This window comes from Hirundo rustica, chromosome 21 (assembly GCF_015227805.2).
Source record: "Hirundo rustica isolate bHirRus1 chromosome 21, bHirRus1.pri.v3, whole genome shotgun sequence".
NCBI lineage: Eukaryota > Metazoa > Chordata > Aves > Passeriformes > Hirundinidae > Hirundo > Hirundo rustica.
Genome location: NC_053470.1, coordinates 9,559,041 through 9,586,516, shown reverse-complemented (window position 1 = coordinate 9,586,516; position 27,476 = coordinate 9,559,041). Strand labels below are relative to the sequence as shown.

Below are 27,476 nucleotides of genomic sequence, written 5' to 3'. Positions count from 1 at the left end.
AGAGCCTTTCCTTAATGCCAGGGGTTCTGCTGCTGTGGGCAGGTGCATTCTTAATCCCAACATGAGGTTATCTCCTGCTTTGTTGCAGAGCTTGGGTGTGGGGTGACCTGAGGCTGCAGCTCCTTGTGCTGAGGGCTGCAGGGTCCAGCCATCCTCTGCCCTCCATCCCAATGCCTCCCACAGCCCTGTGGCATGTCTTAGCTATTCTCCCAGCTCTGCAGCTCAGCCCTCCAGCAGATGATCCCTCCTGCCTCTGTATAAATCCTTTTTTGATGTCTGTGCTGGCCGTATGGATATAATGTCAGTCTGTCCTTGCTAGGGCAGCTTTATTTTATTGTGAGTGTGACAACAGAGATTGTGCGTCTTCACAGTGCAGGAGTTTACCTGCAAAGGTAGTGGTGGAAGAGATTTATATTGTACCCATTTGGAACCCAGTCTTACTAAAAATACAGTTGATACTTTGCAATATTTAGTGGTGTTTTTAACAGAGTTATGTGCGAGTTGAAATAAAAGCCACCATTTATATGCCCCTATTTAACAGAAGATATGTACAGTCTGGCTTTTATTTTTGGACATATTCCTTTCACCAGCATCACACCCTATCTAGCAAAGCAGGATTTCTTATGCATCCTAGTTTGTAAGCAAACCAGTGGAAGATTCTAAGTCAGAACTACATTTTAATAGGAAAATTAAAATAAAGGCAATGATACAAAAACACTGTCTTAAACTGACAGGGTAAGAATACAACCTGACATCCTGTTGGTCAGGGTGGTGGTGGCAATCTGATTAAATGGTGGCTACAGTTCTGTTGGAGTGATAGGTGTGGTTCTGTCAAAAGCAGTGGTCCTGTAGAAAGATCTGGTCCTTCTCTGGAGGTCCAATGGTGGTTATTTAGCTCTTGTCCTCTGGGAATCCAGTGGTAGGTGCTGCCCATGGTGTTCCGAACCTCAGATTATATTATATACATATAGGAACATTTGGTTCCCTCCTCAGAGCGGGGCATCTCGGGGATGCTGTAATTCTGTGAGTCACACTGTGAGACGTTGATGGTCCATTAGTGGAGATGGCCTTCTCAGGTTGGTAGCTGTTTCCCCAGCTAGGAAGAGAGTTATAAGGGTTGAGTCATGGAGAAAACAAAGAACACTGCCCCACTTATTTTAAAAGTTTATGTAGATGGTAACAGAATATGTAATTTTGATTACATCATACATTTTTATCCAAGACATTATGTTTTTATGAATGGAAGATCGCTGCTACCAGCAGGAGAAACTGATATCTAAACCAGTGAAGCCATTTTGCTGCCGTGGAAAAAAACGAGTATCTAAAACAAAAGAAATATGCTTGTTATTCTGTCCTTTGGTTACAAATATCTTTTGGGCAGTTTGGGTCAGCTGTCCTGGCCATGCTCTCTCCTGGCCCTCTGTGCACATTCTCCCTGCAGAGCATGAGACACTGAGAAGTCCTTGATGGAGTGATCACTACTGAGCAACAGCTAAAGCATCAGTGTGATATCAACATTATCCTCATACTAAACCCAATAACCAGCATGATATCAGCTACTAAGAAGAAAGTGAACTATGTCTAAGAGAAAACCAGAACATGTACTTTATTTGTTCAGTTCTCTGGCACTTTGAGCAGTTTGGTGGTTTCAAACTACTGCTTTCATATCTCTGTGCATACTAATTATGCTTATGAACTGCATATAGCTGTGTTTAAGAGTTTATTTCCCTGCATTTTATCAATGCAGTATATCTACAAATTCTTAACATTCGACTTTTCTTCTCATAATTTTTTTGTGAAGTACCAATATTTGCAATTAAATAAGGAAGTGTTACTATTTTAATTATTTATTTGTGATTCTCTCTCTGCTGGGCAAGCTGGATAAATTGTCTTATTCATCTTAAAATTTTAAGTATTCTCTTATTCTGCTGCCTTCTGCCCTTTATTATCCTACAACAAGCCTGTAACTAAGTGTGTATGCCATCTAAGGTACAGACTGCCCTCACATAACCCGCTTGACTGCTCAGCATAAATGAGATTTTTAATGGTCTGGTTACTTGTCATTAATTGGCTTAGACAGGCTTGAATTTTGTCACACATTTTGACCTTTATTGAAGCAACAACTTTGACAAATATAAAGGTCAAGAAATTCTGGCCTTTACACTTATATTGGATTACTTGTCTCACATGCCAAAATCCAAATCTCTGGTTCTTAAAAGTGTTTCTATAAATACTCATAATTATTCTAATACCTGAATGGAGCCAGAGCATTAAAATGTGTTGTACCTTAACAGTGGTGTGATTCCTGCTCCTCTGACTGAAGTCTGCTTCAGTCTTTAAGGGAAAAAACTATCTACAAAACTGAAATCCACTCTACTTCAAGGTTTAGTACTGTAAAAAAAAAAAAACCCAAGAACAACAACAACAACAAACCAAAAAACCAAAACCAACAACCCCCCCAAAAAAAAACCACCAAAACCACCAAAAACAAACAAAAAAACAAACAAAACCACCAAAAAAACCCAAAAAACGACACCCCACGTTTCCAATCCTATTGTCCTTAGGAGGCTTTTCAGAGGACCCTTTATGGAGGTGACATCAGGAATACTTCAGAATTGCAGGAGACAGAGGCAATAAGTGGAGTATCTATTTTCAGGTGCCACCCCCCCACTGCCTTGCCCAGACTCACCTCTCCACCCGCCTTCGTGTGTCTTTTTGTTCACATCCCAAGTCTGATGAGTAATGTTTGTTCTTTAAAACGTTAAGTCTTACCCTGTACTACAAAAATGAACATATTTCATGGAGGAGTTGTGTCTGTAAGATTCAAGAAGAAAATGAAAGTTTATATGCTGTCTGTAAATAACTATCTTATTTAAATATTGAGTTTTATACATTTCTATGCTTCTGTGTTACTGATGCAACATTTAGTACTCTGGAGTTCAATAATTGAAAAGAATTGCAGCATTTTTATCACAAAGGAGAGAAAAAAAAAAAAAAAGGCAAAACCCCAAACCCCCTTATTTGTGAGGCAGCTCTTCTATTTGTGAGTGTGATTCATTGCCTGCTGGTGCTCTCTGTAACCTTTTTGTGAATGTAGGGCACTGTTGTCTACCCATGTGTGCTGCTCTTCTAGTGCCATGATTCTGTAGCTATTAACAGTCGTTTCCAGCCTTCCCTGAATGGCACTTTTCTTTCCCTGTAGTTCATTTGTCCCAGGTGTTTATGAGTCTTGTAGCTTTGACTTTTGTGAGCTGGGTTAGACAGTCTCCTGTGTCAATATTCTCTAAAATCTGTGAGGGCAGAAAGAGTGCAATTTACAGTTGTGCTTGTAAATGGCAGAAGCAAATATACTAATGAATTTGACATACGGCTTGACATGAGGAAATTCTTAGTGGCACTGCCCTTACCTGAAGCCCTTTAAAGCCGTCCAAGCTGTATGAATGTATCACGAACGTGGTTCACACCCCTAAATAAGTGAGGCATTTTATATGTGTCATTTGAGGTGTTGGTCTTTAATTTCATGAGTAAAAGTGACCGTAAGTCTGGAGTAAGTCAGTCTTTGAAAGGTTATAAAGTGTTCAAGGAGTAAAACTAGGGAATGGCAGTAATTATGAACTCATGCCTTTGTAATGGGGCTTCTCTCACAGCACTTGGGGTCCAGCACTTGTAGTAAAAGCTGGAGAATAGGAGGTATCAGATAATGGCAAGAACTGTAGAGCACAGGGAGGTTTCATAGAACAGGGACACATAAAAACTACTTGGCTTTTATTATGACTATATGTTCCACGTATCTCAAATTTAAATCATCAAAAGCTGAAACTCCTTATTGCGGGGATGCAAAGTTTTGCAGCCTGATTTGCTTGAGAGTCTTGAAACCTTGTGATACCAAATACAGATGCTGTAGTTGCCATAGGGGGAGACAGAATGAATGAGATTATTTTAAATGTAGAGGCTCAGCTTAACAATTCTATTTCTGTTCCTTCCTCCATGTGAGACATATTGTGCTTTTCTGTGATGGACAAGACCTGGTAAGTGAACAGTCAGAGTTGTGAGTTGATCAGTGTAAAAGGCTTCTCAGCTTCATGTATTTCTAGACATTGAAGGGCACTACTTAAGCATCCCCAGCTGTGAAACAAGCCTGACCTATTTACTGTTCAGTTGACATTGTTGTGTGCCTAACTGCCCTACTTTGCTATTTAGTGCTCTAAACCAGGCATCCAACTTTGTTGTATTCTTGTCATTGACAGAATCCTGCCAAGTCTTTCATTTTAGAGTAAAATCAGCATGTTTAGAGACAGCTGCCTTCAACTGATGCTGTAACTGTTCATGTTTTCTCAGTCATTGATGCTTTCCCCTGTAGTATGCGTTCCAGTCAGTATACATTCTTTGAATATCAGAGGACGCTCAGGAAATTGACATAGCATATTTCTGCTCTGAACTCAGATTTTGGTATACAGATTTATTATCCAACTATGAATTACTCTAATAAATATTAATTTATTCCCCTTCAGGTTATATTTGTTACTGTAGTGAGACATACTATCTTCTCACTATTCTAGCACACATATATAACTGAATTAAGTCCTGACATGAGGTCACAAATTTATTTTGAAGGTCAGCAACCAGACAAGAGGAAAGACAGGAAGAGGGAATATGTTAGACAGAGCAATGACTAATGTAGATATCTGTTACTATATCACAATCATCATCACCTGATCATCTGTTGATAAAGAGCTATCCAAAGGAACATTAAATGAGTTTTCCAGCTGTCCTTATCCTCTTTTCCATGTTCATTCTAGCAGGTTGTGGCCACACGTGGCCTGTTTGATAATGATTCTGAAGTATGTATTATGCATTGTTACTTCTGTACCAGCACAGCAGATGAACACAGCAAAGATGAGTACAGCCCAAATTCTTTGATTGTAAGTTCTCCAGGCCAGGAGCTGTAACTTCTTGTATTTATGATGGTTAACATAACAAGACCTTGATCTTAAGTGAACAGCTAATTGAAAACAAACAGTGCATTATTATTAATCTTGGAAGTTGGAAAATAGCATCTTGTGACTTAGACACCCAGCTCGGTATGATTTAAAATAGGAACTCATTATGAAACAGCGGATAAAAAGTAAAAAATAATCGCTCATGTTAAATCTCAACTTCTAACTGATGCCCACACCCAGGGTGAGCAATATTCTACTTCTCCTAAAGAAATTTTTACTGTGCAGATTAAAAAGGTGCCAAAATGGTCTCACAATTTAGTGCATAGTCAATACAACATCACTTTTATTGTTTTACAATTATGTAAGTGTCTTAAAAGATTTTGATGCAGTAAACACTCTTTTCACTTCTTCTAATCAATTTTGACTTCATTATGACATCTTGTTTCAAAGTTAATGTTCCTGTATTGTGTAAGGCTGTAATTTTAATGAAATATCCAAAATAACCTGTAATTGCTTGTTTTAAGAAATCTCATCATTATTTTGCCCCACAGCAGATAATTTTGTTCCTGCTATATTGAAAAATACATTATTATTTTCTTTTCCCATTACTATTAAGATGGATATTTTTCAACATATTAGAAGATCATTACTAACACAAAATAGGCTTTTGAAACTGGTAATTTGTCTGTCAAAAGCAGGCCACAGACATAGCTGAAAGAGGTCCACTAATGGAATGGCACTAATGCAATTTCACAAATAACTTAATGAAGCATGTAAAATATATTTCTTCCATTAAGCACACATAGTACAGAGTCACATCTAGCTTACTGGGTGTGAAAAATATTTTTAATTAACTTAAACATGAAGAGACCTCTTCAAGGTTATGCTACTGAAAACCATTCAAAAAGTGCAAAAAAACAGAGAAGGCAGCAGAAAAAGCAAAACAACATTATCAGATGAGTAGAGCACTGAATGATAACGGATGAAAGCAAGGCAAAGGAAATGAATAAGCACTACTATAAACCAGGGAGTCTCACCATGAATTCATCTAAAGTCATTGTCTTAACAAGAATGTATTTAGAGGAGTTAAATACCAGACCCAGGACTATTCCCATGAGCCTTACAAGCCTTTCCTTTCCTAAAGGTCAGTGTGATGGAGCATGCAGTCAGCTTCTCACAGTGAGACTGTGTATTGCTGAAAGTCTATACTCCCAATTACAATTTTTTCCAGTGTTCAGCATGAGCTCAGCCCACTCTGGTGGGCAGGTTCTGTTTGTGTCATGATCTGATGCCATCAGTGATAAATGCCCTGAATGCCGATACAATGTTTGGCTGCACCACTCAGAGTGACCCCTGCAACACCTGCTTAGTTAAAAAAAGGTTATCTCTGTTATTTCAGTTAGGATTTTACTTTTAAAGCCTTGAGTTAGCAGAGAATTTAAGAACATATTTTATTTATCCAGGCATTTTAGTATATACTCATGTTCTTAGCTAATGACAACAAGCAGTGAAACTGGATTTCTGTTTTAAGTCACTTGGCTGATGGTCACTTGTGTTGTAGAGACCACCAATTCATCAAAATAATGAAAAAACAATTCTGAGTTGAATAAAAAGAAAAAGCATGTAATATTTTTTTATGTACGTAAAAGTTAAATGTGGGTAATGGGGAGTAGAAATTTCTGTTCTTGATTTTCTCAAATATCAGTATAGATTGATATTTGCTTCTTATTTCCAAGAGAAATTCTTTCAGCTAAGAGTCCAGGGCAGATTTAATAATACCAAGACATGATAAATTTAAATTTTAAGGAACTTAGTAAAAAAATTATTTACAACTGAGAATAAACTTGAACATCTTCCTTCAAGACTTCCTAGTACAACTTGAATAATTTTAACTAAAATCAATTTTTTTCCTGTAACGTTAAAAATTAAAATGCAATGTACTAATGAGCGTTGAAGCACATTTCAAATTAAAGGAACTATTATTAGAATTTCAGGGAGCACAGTGAAGAATTTGCAATTTTTTCTCCATATGAAATGGAGTTTCAGTTACTTTATGGTCTTCCTTCTGACTTTCTCCTTTACTATGATGCTCAGAAATAAATTTGAACATGTACTAGCATATTACAATCATCAATCTAGTTTTAGCAGCTTGACTAAATGACACTGTGGTGTTCCCATTGCCTTATTGGATGCAATGACTGCCCCTCTAAGAGCTTCCCATTTCAAAATGGCGGTTAGGGAAAATTGCTGTATCCCAAATCCTTCAAATCCTTTTTTCTAGCTATGAGCGAAAAGGCCTTTTTATTGATTCTATCATAACAGAAAGTTCCTTCTATGGAAAGTTCCTTTGAAAACCTACCAAAGTCACCTCTAAGTGTGAGAACCAGTACAGGACAATTGCAGTAGTTCCTTTCAGCAAATGACCATAAAACAGCATGAAGGTTTCACTAATCTTAGTGATTTCTTACTTTCTAGTTCTCTTTAGTCGTCCATTCCAACATGATTGATCTCAATTATATTCGATGGTAAGAAGTTTTCAGAGTCAGCAAAAGATTTTACTGAAAAAAAAATTGTACTTTTGTACTGTTTTCAAAATACTGACATTCATATTTTAGCATTATGTGGCATTCCATTGAAAATATTTTGGGATAAATACTCCTAATTAGAGCTTTGTCTGTTCTCATTAAAATAAGCTTAAAGGTAAAAAAGGATAAAATGTCAGTTGTCTAATTAACTATTTTGTTGCATTTCCCTAATAAGCTGAGAGACAAAGGCTTCTCAGCACTTACAATTAAATTTGGCTAATGCAAAGCAAAAAGAGACTTGGAAAAACTTGCTTTATAGGTGTAAAAAATTAAGGAGGAAGGAACAGACATAATGTATATGTGCAGATTTGTTTAAAGAACATTTCAATGTTGTTCAGTTATTGTCTTTGTCTTCCAGTTAAAAGGCATCAAGTTCTGCCAGTTGTCATTACTTGCTCCAAAAAGAGCTTAGGATCTGAATTCAGACTTTGCATAGTTAATGCCATTTTATCCAGGGACACATGAAAGAACTGGATATGAGCTTTACAAATTTACTTTCCTTCTTTGATTAGTTTCTGCATTTCTATATAGGATAGGGTTTTGCTAGTATTATTCAGTGCTCTCAGTTCCACAGATGAGGTGTGCAAAGATGCTAAGATTTCTTTCCCTCAGTTTTCTTGGCTTATCAAGGTCTTGCTTAGCGGTGTGGGCTGACACATCAGTTGATCACTGTATCCATGTGCCCATCGGTATGCAAAGGATGAGATGTCATATAAAGCCATTCTCTTACCATCACCACCCAAATCACCCCCAAGATGTGATTTGAAGAGCATGGAGAGTACACAGTAAATTTGTACAGAGAAATGTGTGAAGGGGGATTGTGGGCACCTTTTCAAGGGATGTGAAGTCAGGAAGATGAAATTTACCAAACTACATGGTAAATTTTTAGGATGTGGTCAGCTCTAGTCTGAGAGGTGTAGCTCTCTCTGCTGTGTTACAGAAATGGTGGCTCTGCCACTCTCCAACAGCAGTGGCTGTCACTGCCTGACCTCCTGCTGTAAGTTTTCATCTGCAATTTAGCTGGATGGCAAAACACAACTTTGTTTGAATGTGCAATCACACTTGCATTCATTTTTGCAGGTGTTTCTTTTAGTGCATGCTCTAAGATCAGTAAAGTGAAAAGGAAAAAGATGACAAGTGTTCTTGTGTTTACCAAATGACTGGAGAGTAGTTATCACAGGATCTATGTAATAGGTCTTCTTTTGCTTTCTTCCTGGCTTGCAAAAATGTGTAATTTTCCCCACCAAAATTACAGCTTGTAGAAGAATTTTCGGTGGAAAATATGATTGCATGTTTTTTCTCTGTTGTTTCTGTGATATTGAAAGGTTACTGCTGGGCAGCAGTCTGTGTTACACAGTGCTTGGATCCAAAGATACTGAATTCTAAAAGGACCTGGTTCTCCAGCCTGCAGGTCAGAGGTTATTTGTGGATGTAGCTAAACTGCTCTCTAACAGTTAAGTCTTATGGCTTCTTGTAAACATGCTTGCTGAGCCTCAAGGCAGATTTCTAAAGGAGATATGGATGTGATTCTCTTCCTTCATCTGGTTAATGTTCCTGCTCCGTGTCATGTGGCAGGCAGAAGGCAGCAGCCAGCACATCTGCATAATTGGTTGTGCGGCTGCCCCTGCTTTGCCTCTCGCAGAAAGGAATTCTACCCCAGTTGGAACAGTGCTGTCATCTTCCATACTTAAGTTTTTTGTAGGGCTTGCATATCATGATCTAGGCTGGGATGGGTTAACAGCTTAAAGGGAAAATTGAGCAAAGGAATTTAAAATGCTCACTGTCTTCTGAGACATTTTTTCTATATTTTTAGAAGTAATGATAGATGTAATCTCTTTTGCCGTTTATTTTTCCTATCACTGATTCGTACCACAGTTCTCACGGATCTCTTTGTAATGTAAACTTAGACCCGATCTACCAATATACTCCAATGTAAATCAGGAATTCTGTATAGACACCTGGAATAGCAGTGTATCAGCTTGTGATTCCTATGAAGCCTTGGGCACTGTATTCTAATGTGGAAAGTATATTGAAAGTGAAAAAAGGCAAAATTATTAATTTAGAGGTATTGGCTAAATCAGTTTTAGGTGACAAAGTTAAACATATGATGACACAAATATTTGTTTATTTGTATTTTGCTAAGCTTGTTGTTTTTATTCAGCAGAAGATTCACCAAATATCCCTTGTATATTCAAAATACTGTCATCTATGTTTTTTTAAAAATAGTTTTGTCTTCTATTTTATTGTGTTACAAGACAGTGTATTCTCCCCCTGGCAGTCCACATTCAAGTATATGTGTGTGTGTGTGTATATATATATTTTTCAAATCAATGTAAATCATCATGTTTCGTTTTTATCAAACTAAAGTTTGATAAAATATAGGTCAGCTATGTTACAGAATTCTATTTTGCACTAAAAGGGGATGTTCAGGTTAAAGAGGAAAAAATGTATGGTTTAAAATTAAAATTAAAGCTGCTGCACTTCTGGTATCAGTAGCCACTATTTTGCCCATGGAAAACCTCTATGATCTGTCAAACCTTCAGTGCATTTTGTAAGCTGGCATGAATTATATGCAATTAAATACTGCATAGAGCCTTAAAACTTATGGCATGCAAATTTTCTGAGATGGATATGAAGACATTATTAAAAATGTTGGCCATCCTATTTCCTGGCTTCTGATTCTTAAAAAAACTACTTGCTGAAGCCTTGTGATCTGTGAATTTGTGTGCACTTCTATTGTTCCTTCGCTGTCAGAATTTTATTTACCCAGAAGATGCTTTCTAACCCTGCCTATCTCTGCTTCCCAGTTTGAAAGAGAAGTGTCCTCTGGAAATACCTGAGAGGGCTTTGAAAGTGTTTCAGAGTTCTTTTAGGACTTCAATTTGTTCTTCCCCATGGATAGCTGGAGGATAGAAAGAAGCATAAAAGGGACAGATCTTCTATTTCCTGTCTTGGCATCAGCTACAGCTCTAATTTTTCTTGTTTAAAAGAACACTTGTAACACTTGGCAATAATCAATTCCAGAAACTACACATTATTAAATTTCTTTGACTAAGTGCTTATCTATCAACATGGGGCAGAGCCTTCCAGCCAGGTAGTAGAAAGAAAAGGCTCAGTAGTGGAAAAAGCTTGTGATCTATCTAATTAACTTAATTTTCTACCTCAGCAAAGAATATAAGATGGCTGCAAGGCCAAAGGCTGTTCCTAAAATGCTATTTAGAATTCATTGGTAATTGTTTTTGTCCCAACTCATTTTCAGCTGCAGTGTTAGGGCAAAATGGAACATAGTTTTCTAAAATAGTCTCTGCTGCTTAAGCAGGGTTTTGTGGAGAGGTTTTTGTTGTAAACCCTCTTCCCCCTAGAGCTGAGACTGTCTTAAAGAAGATTGCTCACACTAGTAAGCCAGATGCTAAATGTATGTAAGAGGGTTTTCTTCTATTGAATCCAACAGTATGAGCTTAATTTAGACCCTCTGGTAATCCAGCATAATGTACAACCTAAATCTAGCTGAGAAACTTTCCTTCTCTCAATTTAATGAAGTATCAATGAGAATTTATACTTATAAACCCCATTCACAGTGAAAGCCTATTTCCCAGAAGTTCTTGTGGGGCTTCTGAAGCCCTCTTTTTGTGTGAATGATCTGTGAAAGGGCCTTAACCATGTCCATTAATTTAAAATTATTTAGTGAATGCCTATGTAATTACAACTGAGACTGTGAGTTGCTTATAAATGATCAGCTTTGCAATCTGTAGCAGAGATGGGCTCTGTGCAGTTTGCTGATCATATGATGCAATCAGTGATATAATGGTTTTGCATCTGTCTCTCTTGAGCTTCCAAATGACTTTCTCAATGTGAGTAGCCATGGGATAATCCTAAATGGGGTGAATCGGAGTGAATTTTAGCTCCCTTCTCCAGGTGGGACCTGGCTGTGGATGCAGAGACCCACCTGCTGTGCACCTGCCTTAGCACTTGAAGGAAGCCTGGGCCTTCTGAAAAAGAGGCAGATGGTGGCCTCTGGTAGCAAGTCTGGGTAGTGAAAGAATTGTTCCTATGGGATGGATGGCAGACTGCAGCTCTTTTCCCGCCTCTTCCTCCCTCAAAAGAAAAAGGAAAAAGAGAGATGAACATGTGTCCAGTCAGCATCTGTATTAACTGGCCTGGTACCATATTTTTCACAAATATTGCGTGACATTGGTTCTCTAAATTATTCAGTGAGTTTTAGTCTATAAATGAAAATGCTTAACTGTCCTATAGATTTGAGTGGGAAAGAAACTGCAAAAGGTTTCCATAAATTACGCAAAGGACTGTCTGCTGCGTTTTGACCTGGCATCAACAGGAGCTTTGGGGCAAAATAATAACCCTTATAAAGTGCATCTGCAGCCCTGTATTTACTTCCTTCTCTGAGATTTGCCTTGCAGTGGAGACTGTGGAAATCTCAGTCCAGCTGGTGCCTCTCCCAGCCTGTATCAGAAGTGTTTGTGGGTGCTGAATTGAAACTACCCAGGTGCTGTGCCCACCAAGATGTTTCTAAGCTCTTTTCTCCAACATTTCCCAATGAAACTCAGTATGTAACACACTCACAGTGTGTAGAACCCTTCTCTGAAGATGTAGACTGCCACTTACATAATGCATCAAATTCATTTTCCCTCTCTCCCTTTCAAGACATTTTCCTATGGTCCCTGTAAAGAACCTAGCTCAGAGCCTATGATTTATACAAGGCACATGCTGTTGCTGAACTGGTGGCACCCACCATGTATCTCCCTTGTTGCAGTAATGCTTTCCTAATCCTTAGTGGTTGCTAGTAAGGTTTTATCAATCATTTTAGATATTAGGAGGCAGAAAGACCAAACTTTAGTTTAATATACAATCCAGGATAACTTTCTTTATTGTTCTGCATTCCCAGAGCATTAATTAATGGCAATGCAGAGATTTTTAGTGGCTCTGTTTGTCTGATATTTAGCAACAACATAAAAATTAATTTACTGTGCCCTCACTAACAGCTGATTTAATATCTTGTTAGTTAATATGATACCTCTTTATGTTTTCTATTACAATTTTTATTTCCTGGTCAGTGAATTTTTAAAGAGTAATGAAAGGCAAACCACTCAGCTTAGAAAGTGGCATTGTGGAATATGGTTTAAGTATAGTGATTAAAACTTAACAAACAAGGTGAGGGAAGATGAAGGAGATAGTAGTTATGATAGGATTATGTGGTCATTTAGAGCACATTACGGTAGTTATGTCAGTATTTTAAAGCTCTGATGTTTGACGGAGCTGCAATATAATTGAAATCATAGTGTGTGCTACATTTATGTTTATGCTCTGTGTTTAGAAGGAGGAGAATGTGTTTAGGTGCCAGAAAATGCAAAATGGCTTTCTTATTTCTTCCTCCTCTCTACATAGTTTTTCATTTGGAATGATACAGTGTTAAGAGGGCAGTGTCTGTGTCTTGACAATTGAACTTTAGCTCTATTTTTGCAAGTAAAAATTCTTTGTTAGTTCTATGTTTCTTTAGTTTGCACTTTATGTATGCCTCCAGAAAATAAACCCATCAAAACCCTGAGGTTTCTTGGTCTGGAAATAGTTGTTAATGTGGGATTTTAAAAAATAATAATATTTCTCACTTTGACTAGCATCTGAGATTCCTTCTTGTAAATATTAAACATTTTCACACTTTATAGGGCTTGCAGATTATTTGCTATTCAAGGTTTCAAAAGAAAAAGGAAGTTGGAAAAAAAATTAAACCTTTGGGGACAGCTTGCTAAAAGAGGTGATAAATGAACTATGACTTCTTAGCAAGGTCTCCTTTGCAACTCTGCTGACACCCACTCGCCTCGGGGTCTCATTCTGCCAGTGCCAGCCTCACCTCTGAGCCCTGTCCTGGAGGGTCATCTGCACGGGCAGCATCTGAGTCGAGGAGTAGTTGTAGGTTAAATTCTTTAGGGACTTGGAAAACCAGAGTGCAAGCACAGGTGTTTCTGAAAGTCCAAGCGCTGCACACTGAGAGCGGCTTTGTGACAAGGTTGCGAGGCTGCACATTGCTCACAAATCATCGCTACAGAGCAATTGAAGCTTTCCCTGCAGTCTTGAGCAGACATTGTTAACACCACACAAAGTATCTGAAACACTGCTTTTCCCAACACAGGCAGTGGGTAGTCCTGCAGGGTCCATTGCCTGTTAAGAGTTAAATGTTCTGTCTCAAAGAATAAAAACTAGATGGTGATAGTACAGATCAGTAAATTTTACAAGAGAGTAAATTTTCTTTGGGAAAATTTAGCTCTTTCTCTTACTGTTTCTATGAACATTTGTAATTACGGGCATCAATATTGCCACACGATTATAAATATTACTTTAAAAAGTGACTACCGATTTATATTGAATCTTTTTGAAAGTTGGAAGCCAACACTGGAATCTTTAAGTGGTGACAATTTTGTAACTTTTTCCTTTTATGCTGTTATTTTTACTGAAATTGATTTTGGGTAGCAAGCAATGCTAGCATAAAGAGAAGTTAAAGGCTTGTTAATATTTGCAGTATCAAGATGAGCATAAAGCACTGATGATTCATAAGTGCTGTTGTAAATAGCCTTTATTGATGTTGCTGTTCTTTCCTTCTTATGAGAAGTTTCAGTTTACTGAGAGCTCTTAGGATTTAGGTTTATAAAGAACAAGAAAAAATTTTGCAATGATTTTGCAAAACATCCTGGGTATTACACAATTTCTTTTGGAAGTGGCTAATTTTAAAACTGTTCCACAAATGCAGAGGGTCTATTCACAGCAATCATGGGCTAATGCTTACACTTGGCCTGTCATGTCAAGAGCTATGGGCTGTGCTCTGTCTCACGGAGAGATGCTCTGCTGCCATCAGTCTACCCTCAAGCATTTTAGACCCAGTTCTATCCTGCTGGATTCATCCTACCCACTGGTTTTCTTAATGAGACTGGAGCAGAGCCCATTGCCTGTGGGAGCAGCCAGGTGCTCCTCTAGCATGGCCAGCATCCTTGAGCTGGGGAGGGAAAGGGCCAGAACTCTTTGTATGTTCCTGGCATGTGTGTGATGATCAGCTGCAGTTTGATGCTGAGATTCACCTGTATTACCTGCCTTGGAGAAATGCCTGGATTCAGCAGCACTCCTCTAGCTAAAAAAGCCCCTTTGAAACTGGCCACAAGTTCATGCCCAAAAGATGTGGAGGGACAAAATAGACTTGGAGATGCCAAGTAACACCAACAATCACAAGGCATTTTCTGCCCTCAGATATGAGAGCTGGCAATCCAAATCTCCAGTCTGTTTTACCCTGCTTTTATCCCCCCCCGTCTCTTACTCATTTTCCTCTTTTACAGTAGAAGTATAAGGGGTAAGAATTTAAATGGCAAAACAAGAATTAGTGAGCCTGAGACTAATTTGGAAAGTTTCCAAATCCTGGGCAATCTGAGTGTTATTGAAAACAATTTAGATGTCAAGGTCTTATAGTCAGAACATTGATTTGTATGAGAGGCAGATATGTCAATATCTTTGAAATACGGATATATGAAATTGTAACTTTTGGAGCTGGGATTTAATATCCCAAGTTGCTTTGAAGGGGGTTTTTTTTGGCAAATGTCACAATCTAACCTGCTACAGAGATTTTCTGTTTGGGACTTGGATTTCAAGATATTGATTCATTATTAAATATTGTAATAAATGATCATAATGATAAAATCATATTTTATGAGATTGGTCCTTGTGACCTCAAAAAAAATGCCTGAACTTATAATTGCAGGGGTTTTTTACAATAATATTCAAATTTTACTTACTAATTATTTATTCTCCTAGACTGTTTCACTTTAACATCTCAGCTGACTGATTGTCAGTTCAACTCTACACATTACACAGGCCTTTTTTTCCCTGGTGAAACTGAAGCTGGAAGTCATGTCACAACTTAGCATTCTCCAAGCAGGTGCTTTAAAAGATGATCTCTGAGCAGGGGCTGCCCATAAACCCCACAATTTATTACATTCATTAGTATTTAGACAAAGGTTATTAGGCAATCAATCAGGGCCATGTCTCATTACCCTTTAGTAGCTGGGATGTTTTTGAGGTTTTCATTAGGGAGTCAAGTTATTTTCTTTCCTTCTGCTGAGCAAAGAACTCCTCCAAGTAGATATTGTCTGAATTGGAGTACTAAAACATTGAGACCAGATCATGTGAAAACTGGTGATGATTCAGGCTGTTTTCAGCCCTCCTCAGAAGAATACCAAGAAGGAGATGGTCTTTCCTGATGCAGAAGTGGATGAGCCATTTAAAGTCATTCAAATACACAAGAACTGTGGGCGAGCACATGATATGGCAGGCAGAGGTAGTGGTGACTGGTGCAGATTTGGCTGTGGAAATAAACTGGAACGTGAAGGTTTCTGGTGTTGTCTTTTATCTCATTCTAGCTCTGATCTCGTAAAAGCAACCACAAGCTACTGTCAGGCCTCTTCTGCAATAGACTGTAGGAGAATGGATTCAGTTTGGATCAGCAGTTGCAGGACTGGAGTCTACCCAGTGAAGCTGCATTCATGCATTTGAGCGTGAAATTACCTCTGGGTATTCCTAATCAGCTTCTCCAGCCCTTTTCCTTCTTCAACCCAGGGCTGGAAACCTTATGTTAGTTGCTTTCCTCTTAGTATTTCAGCATCCAATCCCTGCTTATCTGGACTCTTTAAGAACAGGCGCAAGAGAAATTACCAAGGTATTAAAAAACCCAAGAAGAGTTGAATGTATTTAAATGTCACCAGAGGTTCTACTCCAGCTATAGGAAAAAGTTTGAGAGGTTCTTTTATATATGGAAACCAATTTACTGCGCTATCCCATATTTTTAATGATACTTTTATCAATATTTATGTTCCAGATAGGTGTTCATAGGAGCTCTTTGCTATAAGTCAGCAACCACTTTCATTTTGCCTCTGTATGTATGTATTGTTCACAGAGATGACTGATAACTGCTTGAGCTGTGTGACATTTACAGCCTAAAAATCTAAGTGTGCGTGTGAAACAGGCCCACTAATGGGCTTATGTCCTACCTCAAATTTACTGATGTTTTGCCAAAGATCTCTCTAAAGCTTAGACTGTATTTTGCAGGGGGCTTGGTTTCCCAAACAGTGATTTTAAAGTACATATAACATATAATAAAGCTTCTTTCAATTTTAGGTTTGGATTTGGTGAGTGTAACTCTTGGTGTAAACTGAGCTGTTTTCATCATGATGTCAGTCTCTAAAGTTATTCCCATGATGTCAATTCCCTCTCTAAGAGGGGAGAGCAATTTCAGTAGCTCAAATGATAATGCAAGAGCTCTAGTCAGTTGACAGTGCAACATCTTGTCTACTGAATAGCACAGCATAGTCTCAAAAACTTCCTGTTCATCATGCATGTCAGGAGGCTGCAGTTTTATATTCAGACACTTTGAAATGATCTGTCTAATTGATTGAAAATATAAATCCATGCTTAAAAGTTTTAGAGACCTTGGAAAATGCAGAATTTAAACAAGAAATAGAATTCCCTTTTAAACATTGCAGGCCCTGTCCTTATTCAACAAAATTATTATTTATAAATATCCATACATTTTCTCTTTTCAGCTACCTCACATCCCAGGCATCAAGAAAGTCTTAATGTGTGCAGAATTAAGTCAAACTAGGAAGTTACTGAAAAAAAAAGCATGAAAGAGGGTGCAAAATAATGAGTTGGTACGGGGTTTAATTGGGTCTTAAACTATTCCAAGTCTCTAGAGGAGACAGAGCCCTTGAAAAGGAGCAGAACAAAGCTGAGAAATTAAGAGTGGTTGACTCAGAGCTGAATAAAGGGAGGAAAAGAACAGAGAAGATGCTAGACTTAGAAAAACTGGGATGCTATTCCAGGTTGTGTAGGTGGAGTGAAAGAAGCCCAGTGACAAGGAGCTGAGAAGGATTCACATAACATTTCTGCAGTGAGCACACCTTCTCTGCTCCCTGCTTCATCAATAGATACGCATATATTAAAAAACTCTGTGTGGGAGCACCACATGGTGCTTTCCTATATATTTTGAAAATTCCATATGAAACATTTCATGATTTATCACCTGTCAACTCCTCTAGATGTTTTTTTGCCTTTACTTTTTCAGTTGTGGAAAAGAAATGCTCTCTGTCATTTGCTCCTATCTCCCTCAGCCCACCCCTGGCCTCTCCCAGCAGCCACAGTGAACAGGCATGGCCTGGGGTAACCCTTCCTGACAGAAATCCCCCCCTGCCCACAGAACATATTTGCCTGCTGTGCTGAGTGGTGGGATAGGGACAGGAGTGACAGAACTTGCCTTTTTGGTTCTTGTGAGAACAATGTGTGAAGAAGAACGTGGGCAGGAGAAAAGGGGAGGTAGGAACTGTCTGCTGATTCTCAGGCTTGAGAGACTTGAGGGATGGTTCAGTCTGCCCAGAGAAAACTTTCCATGACACCTAGATGGAAAAGATCTCTCCCGAGCAGAATTCACAACTTGTGCCTGACCTGATCTCTGTTCCCTGATCATACATTAAACAGCATTCTGAAGCTGAGAAACACATATGGTGAGGCATGACAGCAAGGGATGGTCTTCTCTAGAGGTGGTGAGAGAGAGGCTGAGGGGAGGAAAAGGGGATTCCAAGGTGATGGAGAATAACACCTGAATCTGGATAGACTCAGGTGGGTTCTTGCACATAGCTGATGAGTGCTGCTTGCAAATTATTTTCTTTATTTTGTACAGCAGTTCTATCTTTTACAATAAAAAGACAATGGATAAATTCTTCAGGCTGGAGGGTCCCATAACAAATCTAACACATGTGGCGTATTTGCAGCTTTATGTGTGCCAGTGTTGATGAATCTGGACAAACAGCATGCTAATTGCTGCTCTCCAGAGGAGTTAGGAAGAGAAGAATCTTTAAAGAACAGCTCCTTGGCATAATAAAAAGTTTTCCATTGTCTTTTTCAGCCTTCTCCTATGTGTCCATGGAGGACAGAGTGGGTAATCTGATTTAAAAAAAAGCATTTTTGCTAGGCTTCTTTAATATCATTATATGAGAATTATTTTCAAGAATAAAAAGTATTTATAAGGCAGGTATCAGCTCTGACAATGACAAACAACTCTGGAATTCAAATGCAAAATGAGTTATGCTTATTTGGAATTTTCTGTTATTTAGTAGAGGTTCTTTAATTTGTTTATCTCTCCCTAAAATTGCCTATTGAATTTAATTAAGTGCATCATAGATTTATGAGTCAGGGCCATATGAAGATTTTTTTTTTTTTTTTTTTTTTTTAAACAAGCTTATTTGTTTCTCAGATGTGCTATTTCAAAGATGTAATTATATGCCTGGGTTACTGCTGGCACAGCAGAAAGTTCACTCAAATACAGCAATTGCAGATAGGCAAGAGACCTGTCAGGATCTCAGTGAAATCTGTCAGCCCCCATGGCCACCCGTCTACATCCATCCTTGTTGATTGCTCAAGAAATCAGTGTTGATGATGCATCTTTAAATTACTCATTATGGTTATAATACTTTTAGTTACACTCATGGTATATCTTGAGTCACCACATGTTTCCTATAATCCTAGCATATTTACTTTGCATGTTTTCCTAGAATCTTCTGCAATTCTCTTCACTTTTTCTTTCAAGAAATGTATAAGTCTACTTGTCTGAATTTGTACCCCTACAAAAGGATAATCTGAGGACTTTGAAGTTTTGCCCATCGATAGCAACAAAAAAGATTGTGTCATTACATTTAACACAATACTAAAGACTGATTATAAAATCTAATCTCTGGAACTTTAGATTATTTCTGTAAATCAGAAGATGATCAGGGCAGTGAGTAGGTCTATTCCATGTGTCTAGCTCACTTGAGGGAAGAGCTGTCATTCCTATGAGTTAGGGGCTGGTTATTCATGTCTTGTATGCCTGTATGAATATATATTAAATATACTTATAACTGAGTGAACAGAGTCTAACCCAGCTATAGTAAATTCATTAGAAAGCCCCTTCCTGGATCAAATTAAAGGAGAGGAAGAACAGCTTTGCTTTTGGGCCGTCTCTATTCCTCCAATGACTGTAACATACTGAAGTAATTACTAATTGATGGGCTCTGAACTTTGGAGTAATGCAGCTACAAATTATATATAAAAGGATGGTTTACTGTACTCATGATAAAGTGATTCCTTTGAGGTTTTACTTCAAAAATGTTTAATAGGTTGTTTTAAATACATATGCACATAGATTTACCCATATAAATAATAAAATTGCTTTTTTAATTGTAAAAAATATGCAATTTTTGGTGCAGTATCACCAAATGATGAAACTCTAGTCCAAATTGAGCTCATGGCAGCATTCCCATTGACTTCAAATGGGATGAAGTTTCAACGGCAGTAAGTAATTTACCAGCTATAAATACTAGTTTTTCAAACTGGTGCCATGTTGAGGGTTAGGGATCAGTCCAAGGAAGTGCTCTGTTAGTCTGGGCTTCAATTGGCTACTATTTGTTCTAAAGCTGTGTGAACATTTAATGAAATCAGTAAAATTTGAGGCTGATTTATTTCATCTCAGTAAAATAGGGTAGAAATAAAATAAGGAATTTATAAGTTTTGAGTTGTTTGAGATTTATGTTGGAAACCATGAGAAACATAATGACTTTGATCAAAATGGGAGGATCTTGATGGCTTCAGCTGAATTTCTTGTTCCAATCCGAGACTGATTAAAGCTAGAAAGGATAGAAAGGATAGCTGTCAGCTGATACTGAATGAAATTTTGCCTGAATTTTTTCAAGCTGAGACATCTCCATCCAGTAAATCCCATGCTATTGCTACTGTGGCTGTCTGTCATTAGCAGTTCCTAAATTGTTGTTTCGCTTTCTTTATAACAAAATACAGTGCTGAGAATGTCAGAAAGCCATTTTTTTGGAAATGCATGAAATATTGAGGCTATGATACAGGCATATGTGAAAGAAATGAGGCATGGTGAGTAAATAAGGAACCAATGTCTTCTATTCTTTTGATGAAAAATAGGAAATACATATTAATCTTTAATTTCAGTTGAAGGACGGGTAATGAAGTAAATGTATTTCATTAAAGAAAGATGAGAAGATACATAAGTGCAGCATATTAATTGTAAACGTTAATTTTTAAAAGTTATAGCTTTTTCTACCTGTGTGGTCTTTCTTGTTAAGTTACTGATTGCAGTCATGCATTTCATGTATTCGAAAAAAACCAAAAACAATTATGCAAAGACTAAGTATCTAGAGTTATGGTGTATTACCTATGGGAATTTGAGAGAGATCTATATATTTTTAACGAACTGCTTTGAAGTTTGTTAGATGTTTTCTGTGACATTTGCTGTTTCACAGATTATAAAAGCAGAAGAGAGGACTGGGATTGTGCAGCCTGACTCTGGTGTGCCACAGGTTACAGTACTAGTTTTTGTTTGCAGTAGAACATGTCTTCTAGGAAATGGGGATATAAAGATATTAAATATTTCTTGGTGAGATGCTACCAAATGAAAAATGCTTCTGGTCTGATTTTGGAACCTATCTTTACCTGCTGGACTGAAGTAACATTATTACTGTAAACTTTATTGTAGAACAGACTGGTTTTAATTTTCTTTGAGTCTTTGTGACTAAGAGTTTCTTCTGAATCTCCTTAGAGAGACACTTCAAAAATAGAATATGTGTAGCTGGGAAGTTGTCTATCACCACATTAGTTGACTCAGGAAGACTGGCCAACAGTACTGCTGGTGTTTTTTCAAACCTTAAGCCAGATAGAAAAATTACCTACTTTAAACATACTTCTCAGATGGTAGAAAAGATTTGAAGCTGGATATCAATTCCTTTTCTAAATATGTCCATGCTAGCATATATGACCACTTCTACCTTATGACTTTCTCCGTAGCCTTATCTTTCAGACTGTGCAAATTGTTGGAAATAATAATTTTCAAGCTTTAATTCTTTTATGACAATTGTTTGACAAATGAGTGTCCGAGTTTCAAGGAGAGCTCCCATAAGATCTCCTATCCAGGTCCTAGTGTGGGATTTCTGGAAGCCCTAAAACAAGGTGGAGAGCCCTCCAGGACCTTGATTCAAGTATTCAGTGGGAATTTTTAGGCTCAGGCTTCTGCAGCAGAACAGATCACATCCATCCAGGGTAGCCAGGGCTGGGCCAGGCCATGAACGAGGGACTGCAGGAAACATTGCTCTCAGGGACTAAGATCCCCTGAGTAACAGGGCTGCCCTCAGTGTTTGAGCCTTGAAACTTCAGCAGTTTAGCTGTAATTCCAGTAACAGCTGTCAAAGTACCCAGAAGCATACTGTGTTTCAGAATCAACATATGCTGACATTTCAAAAATGAGTTTTTGCTCTACCCTAAGATTTCCATTTTATGGGGATTCTGAAATGTCAGAATTTCCTCTGTTGTTGTCTCCGAGTGCTGAAGAGTTTGGATCACTCTTGCTGCAGTTCTCTGCACCTTCTCTGGTCTTTGGTGCTTTCTAAGATGGGGAAATTTGATTCATGCAGCAACAGTCTCACTTTGGAGCTATAAAATGGCATAATCATGTTTTCTCTCTCATTTTCTCTTCCATTCTAAAAATTACTAATGTTTTATTTGCCTTTTTAAGTACTTCTGAGTATCAAGATGATGTTTTCATGGTGCTATCTGTTATAACTCTGAGATAGCTTTCCTGAAAGGTAATAGCTGCTTAAGGTTAGGTCACTGAATATCTACAGTTAAAGTTACTTTTCCATGTGTGTTATTTTACATTTATTTATACTGGTTTTTTCTGCACGTTTATTGACTAATCTGTCTGAATCATGAAATTCCTATGCAAGTCTTTGCAGTTTGCTTGCCTTTTTACTGGCCTGAATAATTTGTCACCAGTAGCAAATGTTGCTTCCCCTGTCATCGCTTTTCCAGAGCATTTGCAAAAGCACTAAATAGCATAAGTCTCAGGCTAGATGCTTCATTTGAAGTCCTGCTATTTATTCCTATTTCACTTACCTATCCTTTAAATCTGTTATTAATCCATAGGAAGATATTCCCATGGCATTTTATAAACTTTTGGTTAAGAAATCTTCCTGTAAGCCTTTCGAAAATTCAAGCACAGCCAATAAACTGCCTTGTCCTTGCCCTACAGATAATTCTAAAAAGTTGCAGTGCTGTGATTTACCTGTGTGAGAACTGAGTTCACTCATTTTTATTATGACAGGTTTTTCTTTCCTCACTATTTTATGATTTGGTTGTGTGCAGAAACACTTGCCTTTGAAAGCAAATATCCTGAAGTAGGTAACAGACACCTTTTGTGCAAAGTCAAGAGTTAGGATTTTTCTTTTGGTACAGAAAAAAAATTTCCAAAACACAAATATTTATGTTTTGCAAAGACGTTGTCTCAGTATCACCTACACTGACACCTACTCAGCGTGTGTGAGTGCTTTGAAGTCTTCCATTACTGTAAACTTTTTGTCCTTAAAGATGCTCGTAACAGTCATTGTCATCTTTCCGATAAATCACTAATATATACTGCATATAAGTCAATTTTGTTACCCATTATTGGAGTTGCAATCTATAGTGATTGTGTTTCTCCTTGACATTTTATTTATTTATCAAGTTTTATTGTGTAAACAGCCTGTATATATGTTTGGGTTTATTGCTTATTTTTAAGCTCAAATTTACGACTTCGTTGCACCTTTTATTTTATGCGTCGACTTGAATTTTCTTGATTTTTGTCCTATGTTTTTTTGGAGGATACAGAGCTGTTCTAATATTCCTCCAGGGAGAATTGTTATCTTAAACTGTATGTGCTACTCCTGCCAGCTTCCTTTGATATTTTGTTGACTCAGAAACATTCCTGTAGAACCATTTTTAATGCCAGCACTGAAATAAATTTCCTTAAGAATTAATGCCATATTTATCTCTAGACATCCTAAACAACCATCTGTCAGGAGGGATAAGAGACATTTGGCTTCTTTGAGGCAAGGATGGACCTCTAAGCATCCCTTCTAACCCTAACCCTGTAGTTTCTTTTAAATTGATAACTAGGTAAACAGATGCAACTTCTCTGGCCTTCACAAAGTATCAGATCCATATCTAGTTTTTTCCTGCAGATGGAAATTGGAACTCCTCAGAGATAATGGTAGTGGGTATTCTATTGAAGTGCTACAAAGGCAGGGATTCTGTTTTATGCTATTTTTTTATTACTGTTAGGATTGAAGAATGGTCTTTTCTTCTCCCTAAAATCCTAAAAATATTGCCAGGTATAACTCCATCAAAGTACACAGTATTTGCTCTTAAGAAGTATAGTAATTTTTTAAAATTGATGATGAAAATACATTCCCAGTCTACTAAAATATCCTGTCTTTTAGTGAAATTAATTACTATAATATCTTGCAACTTGGCAGAATTCTTTAAAGCACATTAGTATTGTTAGCTCTCTTGCAAAATGCAGAAGCAAAAACTCCAACACGAAGAAAGCGGCAATCCATAACTGAAAAATAGATTTTTTCTTTTTTCCTTACCTTTATTTGTTGGTAAAAATGTGCATCACTGAATGAAGACCTCTGGTTATTGCAGCTGTTAGGTAACTCTTCAGCCTGGGTTAAGTGGAGTACTTATGAATCCTAATGTAATACCCCTCTGCCTAAGCCCATTGTCTGTGAAAACACTTTGGCTTTCACTCTGTATTTGTTTAAAATAGCACAAGGGATAGTCATGCTATACTTTATTCCACTTGTGTTCAACCTTAGCAATGCTTGCTAAGAATAGGTGGATATCATATTGTATAAAAAGTAGCATAATGGCACATGACTGAATTTTCAATGAGGGAGGCAGTGTGTGACTGCACTGCCAATGAGAAGCTGCCTCACACTTTGTTATGCAGTCCTGCTTTCATGAAATCAAACTCTGTGTGACTCATCGAATCCTCTCAAATATTATCATAGTGTATCTTCGTTGCACAAAACAGTATTTAAGACTTCCTAATCACATTGCAAATAATGAGAGCCACTGAGAGTGGCTGAGAGTGAGCCATAGACTTCAGAAAATCTTTTTAAAATATCCATTATATAAAGACATAGATAATATACATATATATAACTATATCTCAGTCTATATCTTTGAGATACAAAAAACCCTCACCAGAAGCTGTAGAGGGACATGGATGAAAGCATTGACAATGGTATTGAATGTTTAAATAGGAAAGTCTACAAAATTAATTTGACTTTAAATATATCTTATTAGAGTTGTTTTAATATTTTCCTTAATGATGTCAAACAAGTTTCACTGTTATGATCTACTTTATATTGCTGGTGAAACATAAAGGTGCAAGTCACAAGGACATAAAGATAAGGTTATATACTTTGGAATTTGAAATAGAAGATTTATAAGATGGAGATGTTAAAAATATGGGAGTGGAAGGAAGAGAGAAAATAATACCAGAAATCATAACAATGACTGGGTGAAAGAAAAATTATATAAAATTTAATGTTTCAAAAATTAATGCGCGAGGGAAAAATAAACAGCTACAGATTTAAAAAATGGACTCTAAATCCTCTATTATTGTTCAGGGAGGAGATCTTAGTCATCATGGACATCTCTAAAGAATTAATCTGTTTCTTAGCAATAAAATAGAATCTGAAGCGGCATTAGTAAAGGAATGAGAACAGATCTGTAGACATTGTTTCACCATCATTTATTACCTGTTTCCCCACATGCTGAATGTGCAGTTCTGACTCTGCCCTCTCAGGGAGGATATGCCCAGCATTGGAAATGCATGGAAAAAGGTAACATGGATGGTCAAGCATGGTCAAAAGCACTAAAAGGTTTCTCAGGGAAGAGATGACAAATTGACTGGGATTAATCCGTCTAGAAAGGGAGATGATTGAGGGAATATATGATGGGAATCTATAAAATCAAAAATAATGTGAAGCTGGAAAGTACATAACAAACATATATTGTTTCCCATTACAAAAAATAAAAAGGGAGTTTCTTAAGATCCTAAGCAGATTTAAAGAAATTAAAAGGTGGGGGCTTTTTTGTATATACTCGAATGCATAATTCGTTATTGCTGGAAGATTTAAAGTACAAAATTGTAAATAGGTATAAAAAAGAGTTTGGTAGAGAATAGACACAGCAATGCTAATTAAATGTGATTGCTTGGAAACAGATGCCATTTGCCTCAGGAAAACCAAATTTGTTGATACTTGGGAGCTGTGGGTATGGACATCAATGGAAATATCACTCCCTTTTGTTTTATACTCCTTCCTTCTTGGTCACAGCTGGAGAAAGTTTAGACCAAACTAATATTTGTTCAGGCTTCGCCTGGAGACACTAGCATGCAATAACTAAAGATGGTGATGAGATTTTTATGTCCCGTTGAATAGTTCATAATCTCCAGTGTTTGTGGAACAAACCCAGAGATTATATGACCCAGATGGAAAATCCTGTACCTGGTTATTCTAGGCCTCTTGTCATCAAAATCCAGGAAGAAAAGAAAAAAACCTCTGAACACTGTATTTGAAGTGGTAGAGGATCAGGCATTACTTTATTCTGGCCAGGATGTGCCACAGAAAATATTCCATACGCACATGAGTTTTACTAGATTTTCCCCAAACTTTACACAATCCAAACCCCATAGAAATTAATGGTTCAATGTTCATTGGTCCCAAGTAGTTCTTAGTATTTGTTTTCCTGTTGGATCCGGATTTCTTCATCTCTGATGTTAATTAGCTCCTCACTCCTTGATTTCCTTATCAGTCTTTTCTGTATTGTATTAAGATTTGCCCGTAGGTGTAGTCTAATATTTTATATATCTGATAGATTTTTAGAATAGTCACCTCTATTATCAAGGAATTTTCAAGGATTCTGCTAAAAATAAACTCACACACCCCTGACAGTCCTAATGGAATAAAAAGTCTTTGCCTCTGCTAGACTCATCTTCAATGACATCCTTCATTCTCAGGATGGAAATGCCAGGATTGAAGATGCCTGGATGAGTCCGCAGTGTTCTGCAGATGCCCCCTTTGCACTGTACTGACCAGGTGTTTGGAGCAAGGCAGATTGCCATCTGACTTGTGTTTTATTTTCTTGTATTTTTAGCTACTGTGGCCTAAAATTTAATACATAAAAGCTAATCCTTATGGGCATCCCATTGGCTTCTCCCTTGTTTTTTGTGCAGAGATACTGTGAATTTAGGTTCTGATGTGAATCTAGTTAGGCTGCTAGTGCTGCCAACCCCATGTAAAGAATAATGAATGATATTCAGAAAAGGTTCATTCTTCTTTAAGGGTATTCTTAATGAGAAATTATTTTTCACCCATGAATCTATTTCTCTTCCCAACACTGAATATGCAAAGTTTGGTGTATAAGTAGATTTTAATTTTGTATCTTGGTGAATTGTTCAAATTCTCTAAGGATCTAATTCCAAGATGTTGGATAAGACATTTTTTTTAATGAATTAGGCAAGGGAATTTATTACATTGCAAAAGCCTTGTAATAAAACATAAATTTCTATTTTCAGAGTGTTTTCAGATGGGATTTGCAAGACATTTGCATATAGGGTGTGGCTTTACCTGCAAGATAAATTCATGCAGTTTGAGATCACTTCTTCTACATCTTCTTTGGATCTATCAAATGATATTACTATTTACAAACGTACTGTGAAGCAAATCAGATGCTTATCATATTAATAGAAATATATTAAAGTGAATAACACAAGGATAGCTAACCCAACGTGTACCAGATCATATATGTTAGAAATGCTCTACTGTGAGACACTGAGAGAATAATAGTAGTTAGAGAGAATCAAAGGTTCTCTATATGGTTTTTTTCCCCTCTTGATGTTTAATAAAAGCAACATTAATATCAAGCTTCATGCTGCTGCTACTTAACTTTTAACTTAATGTGTTCATATTTCTGTATTAATGACATAGTTCATTTCAAGGGGCAACTATTATGTATACTA

General features: G+C 37.3%; 2 long non-coding RNA genes across 2 annotated transcripts in view; one reads left to right on the top strand and one right to left on the bottom strand.

Annotated features, from left to right (window-relative positions):
• LOC120762090 (uncharacterized) overlaps nt 1–27,476 on the top strand; it is a 154,726-nt gene that overhangs the window by 17,630 nt on the left and 109,620 nt on the right. The window lies entirely within an intron of this gene.
• Nucleotides 679–24,305, bottom strand: LOC120762091 (uncharacterized). The gene is made up of 3 exons (XR_005703817.1): nt 24,034–24,305; nt 2,690–2,814; nt 679–1,096 (listed from the first exon to the last, which is right to left on the bottom strand). It is a non-coding gene; the product is annotated as an uncharacterized LOC120762091 (long non-coding RNA).